The following is a 5362-nucleotide window of genomic DNA, read 5'->3' on the forward strand; positions in this document are numbered from 1 at the left end:
GCTCCAGCCCAGGTCGAAGAAGACTCGAGGGAGAATGGAGGCAGCCTTCAGGATTTAAGCTAAGCACTGTTTCCAGGACTTTCCCCATGAAGGCTCTTCCTTCCACCTGGAACAGTGGGGTAAGCTCTGGGTGACCTGTGACAGCCCTTCCCGTGTGAGGGACAGAGCTTCGCCCTGGATCAGCCATCCTCAGGGTCCTGTCCCTTCCCTCATGGTTCAGGACAGGTCACCAGCATGTCTGTGTCCAGCTGCAGGAAGGGACAGGCGGGGTGGACGTCAGCACCTGCAGGAAGGGGGGAGATAAAGGACATTTGTGGGGACGGGAAGGGAGGAACAGCACAGAGTGTCAGCCACACGGGCTACCTTTTCCCCACCAGCCAACACCTGCTCACTTCTGCCACCACTGTGCCTCCTCCTGGCCTGGGATGCGGGCCCAGGGTGACAGCAGATGGTCTCTACCATTGCCCACATCTCCCCGGCAGCCACTCTTCAGCCAGTGCCAAAGCTTCTCCCAGCCTGCACGGGAGGCAGCTGGGGGCCTCGTGACCCCTGCTCAGCACAGTTTATGGCCACTTGAGGATAAATGGTCACTCTGAGCCTCTAGAGGTTCCTGAGGGGCAAGTCCTAGCCACACACCTTACCCCACCCGAGGATGCAGGATGCAGTCTTTCCTGACCCTCGTCCCTCTCACCGACTGTGCCCAGACAGCCACCCAGATGAGCCACTTGCATTCAAATTGTGGTCTTCGCGTTTGCTTCTGGGAGAAACCAACCCAAGACATATGGCAAGGGAGACGTGTGGGCATTTTTAGCTAAAACTCCAGGTTCCAAGAACTCCAGACCATATGGACCATAAGTTTTGTTTACATCATGTTTTTCACAACTTTCTTTTATTAAGAAATCAGCTTCTTGAGATAAAATGGACAAGAGTCGACTTTTTACGTCCATGGAGAGTGGTTTCCCTCCTGGAAGGGGAGGTTTCCTGAGGGGTGAGGTACGTGGAGTGAGATGCTGTGGCCCAGGGACACAGGAGAGATGTGGCCTCCTCTTCCCTGGAAGTCACATTAACGGGAGACTTGACACAGAGACACAAGAGGGGTGTGGGGAGCTTCCGGTTGTGTTCCGGGAGCTCGTGCGTCCTGTGAACTGGGCCGGGAAGTGCCAGCTTCGAGGACTCACTGGGGAGGTGGAGAGGAGGAGGCAGGACAGACTTGGGGGCCAGGAGCCGGGTGCCTCTGCATCACCTGACCTTTGCGGTCCCAGGACGTCCAGCGTGAAAGGCCCCTCTGCTCCTCAGGGACGGCCTTCCGGCAGCAGAGTGACTTTGGGCAGCCGCTCCGTGGACATCACTTGCTGCCTCTGCATGTCACACCTCGGCCCTCCACTCGCGGGGTGTGCAGATGTCAGGGAGCTGGGTCCGCACAGGTGAGTCCGTGCTGCCCCCGGCTGTGCTGCGCTCCTGCACTGGCTGTCATCTACCGGCTCTGTGCTGAAGCTCGCTCTGTTCTCTTACCTCCAGATCGCTCTCAGGGTGACTCCTCCTGTTGGTCCAGCACCACTCACCTCTGGCTGCCTGCCGTGTGGGGCAGCGTCCTCCCAGGAACCGCCTGCCAGTGCTTCTCTGGGGCGTCAAGCTCTCCTGGCCCTGCTGCAGAGACCTGGGCCCTGGGCCTGCAGCTGAGCTGCTTCCTGGCCTCTGCGGTGTCATTGCAGGAAGACCCAAAGGTTATCTCAGGTAAGATCAGTTCCGACGGGTGAGAGTGTTCTGGGGGCCCTTGAAATTTCTCAGAGTCTGTTTTTCCCTTTTCTAATAGTATCTAAAGCCCAGGCTACGATTTCCTACTTTTCTCAATGGGGAATTCCCCCGGGGAGACTGCAGCTTTGGGAGGGGGAAGAGCTTGAGGTTCCATTGTCTTTAGGTTACGTGAAACCCCATCCTTTGTCGGGTATATCTCTTGGTTTCCTGGGACCCTCGGCCACTTTCTTTCTTCACTTGAGGTCTCCCTGGAAAATTAGGTTGGTGTCTCTCCTTGGGTTCATGGATGCTGCCACTCTGTCTTGCAACAGGCAGTCTGACGTAGTCTCCGAGCTGACAGGAAGTCCAGCAAGGGCTAGGTTAGGACTTGTGTGGGTCCCTGTGCCTCATCCCCATATTCACTAGAAAGACCCACAATCTGATAGACCCTGGCTTGCCAACCTACCTTTCTCCCCAGATTTCTTGCTATTCTGATGTCCTTTCTTTCTTCCCTCTTTAGGTTGCTTGATATGATAGCCATCTGCTCAGGAGCACTAATGCTAGCTGTGTAACAAGTACCCCTGTGTCTCAGTGGGTTAAGATGCAAGAAATGTGCTTCTGGCTCCAGTAAAATCTGACGGGAGTGGTGCCGAGACCTGGACACGTCTCCCCAGGGAGTGACTTGGGGGCTTCTGCAACTCTGGGCTGTTTGTTTAGAGAGAAAGTGGGGTAACTGCGCCACCATCACACCATGCCATCGTCTGGGTGGCTCGGATGACAGGGACTCAGTTCTGAGTCTCTCAGTTCTGATGCCAGAGGTTTGAATCCACGTCGACTCCTCCTGGACACTCTGAGGGCACCTGTTTCATGCCCTCCCTAGCTCCTGCTGACCGCCCCAGGAAGTCTTGGCTTTCCTCAGCTTGTGCAAACAACTCTGGGCTCCACCAGAGCTCCACGTCTGTGTGTATCTTCTCCTTGCCTTAGTTTTCCCTTCTTACGAGGACACTTGTCACTGGAGTTAGGGTTCATCCGGGATGTCCTTTCCTTCCTATTCTTAACCTACCTACACCCACAGAAAGCCCTTTTCCAGACTAGGGTGCTGTGGAATCTCTCAGGGGCCCTTTCCATCCTGAACAAAGAATTAGGAAACAAAGTCGTGGGGTTTTACATTTATTAGAAATTAGAAGTAAGAACAGAAGGGAAAAGAAGTGTTCTGCAGAGTGAGTTCAGGCCAGTTAAAGAAAGAGAAGAAACAGAAAAGAAGCCCCTTCTGCGGAGCACAGAGGCCACCGTCTTTTCTACCGTATTCTAACTTCAGATCTTGGCCATCCTGTCAAAATCAACTCAGTCTTGTGCCAGAAAAACGGAAGACAGCATTCTCTGGTTTGTATCAGGAGCAGGGCCTGGAAGCTGTACTTGTGCATGTCTTGCATCTCTGTGATTGACAGGTCACACCCCAATCTCCTGGCCCAGGACAAGCACCCTGAGCAGTCTCTAGGAGTTGCAGGCAGGATGTTCCCTTTGGGGACGCCTCTGTTCCACCCCTCCACCAGAGGTGACACCAAGTCTTCCCCTGCTCATGCGGTGCAGCTGGTGACACTGGGTCCTGACGCACAGTGTGTGCTCACAGGACACTTTCCCTGCACTGCACACCCTTCAGAGGAGTCTGCCAGGGCCATGTCATTTTAATTCTCACCTCTGAGGTAGGCGCACTTTAGTACTCAGTTTTCAGATGAGTACACAGGGGTACAAAGTCACCTGGCAACTTTCCCTAGGTCATCTGTAGGAGGAGGAACCGCTGTTCTCACCTGACCGTGTGCCTGCTGCCCCTAGAGGGCGCCACCTCTGACTGCATCCACCGGGGCCATCTCTCCTTGTTCCCTTCCCCATCTGTCCTGAAGCTGTCCCATCTCGGGGCCAAGCTGGCTGCACCGAGTGCTTGTGGGAAAGTCCTGTCCTCTGAGACGTCCTTCCTTCCACCCTGGGAGTGTCTCCCCTTCCCTCTCTCCACAGTGACCTCCTCAAGGGCAGTTGGGGACCTACAGCAGAGACAAAGTTCCTACTCTCTAGTCCAGGAAGTGGACGAGACCCATAGACGGGACTGACCGTGCAGATTTCTCAGGTAGATGAGAGCAAACGTCAAGTTGACCAGGCCAGAGCAGAGGAGCCGGCGGGCGAGCCTGTGTACCCCTCGAGATCACTTATTGACTTTTGAGGGAAAGGAGACTGCAGATTTACTTCTGTCTTAGCTGCTCTCAGGACTACATTTTGGTGTCTCTCACACAATCTACCTTGAGCTGCAAGACATCCATTGGCAGATTGTTTGAAGCAGGTCCAAACTACCTTGTCCAACAGAGCCAAGGAGCACATTTGTAAGCAGGAGGGCCTCAGTTTCATGGTGGGTAGGGAGGAGGGGACAGGGTTACTGTCTCTCCCCCCGCTGCCCCTTCTGCTCTGGAAAATTTTCTGCTGGCTTGCAGGAGATGTGAGAGACAGAGAGAGAGAGAGAGAGAGAGAGAGAGAGAGAGAGCACCATGCTTGTGTAATTGTGTATTTCATTATCGAGTATTGATCCAGATCTGTCTCGCACATGGATCTGACAAATATATATATTTGAAAAAATAAAGACCAGAAGGAGGAGGCGTTCTTCTGTTCCGCTGTTGTTATACCCCCCAACTGTACCTATATTGGGTGGGGCTCCTTTATTCCTTACAATGTTTCTGTTTGGTCCTACACTTCAGCCACAAATCAAACTTTCTCTGCTTGTCATGCTGATCCTTATTGTGTTCAGGGGATCACCGTTACCCCACAGTTCTTTGGGCCCTGGCCTGTGTATTACACATCGGTTTTGTTAGCCCTTGGGGCCAATGCCGCCTCTGATTTTCGCCGACAGTTTGGAACCTGCTGTCCCCCACCTATTTTCATTATACCCCAAATGTTCCTACGCTCCCCTTTGCTGCCTGCCTCCCGTCCCTCTTCTTTTCTATTCCGGCCAATTCTAGCCTCAATGAAAATGCGCAAATACGTATCACTCCCTGCATCAACCCCTCGTGTTTCACCTTCATTCTGCCTGGTGTATTTATACTGGCAGGAATCCACCAGCAGTGTGGATCCCAGTTAATTTAGCTGAGGAATGGAAAGGCAGCGACCCCTCCCTCGATTCGCTGCTCCACCTCTTAGGCATTTCAGCCGTAGCTGCCATCATAACATCCACTGTTGCTTCAGGATCCACGCGCCACAGCTGCAGCCACGCTCTGCAATCAAGTTGCCACCACTACAGGTGTCAGTAATGTGGCTCATAACACTTCCCTGGCTCTCGGACAGTCAGCGACACTTGATGTCCATGCAGCTGTGCTCTCCTTACAGACTCAGATGGATGTGGTATGGGAAGAATTACAACTGTTACAAACAAAGGTTTTAGTAGACGTCGTGCCAACTTCCCAGATATTTGTGTTACTCCATATCCTTGTAAAAATTGTGATGCTTACCAAAATTTGTCAAATTATATCTAGAAAACTTGGGATCCCTTGTTTTGTAAACATTGGTAAAAATTGACTCATATCATTGTAGCAATTAATAATACCCAGGCATTCGATGCAGTTACTCTTTTTTTTTTTTTTTTTTTGAG

The sequence above is a fragment of the Fukomys damarensis genome, unplaced genomic scaffold (genome assembly GCF_012274545.1).
Source record: "Fukomys damarensis isolate Sample0158 unplaced genomic scaffold, DMR_v1.0_HiC HiC_scaffold_24, whole genome shotgun sequence".
Lineage (NCBI taxonomy): Eukaryota > Metazoa > Chordata > Mammalia > Rodentia > Bathyergidae > Fukomys > Fukomys damarensis.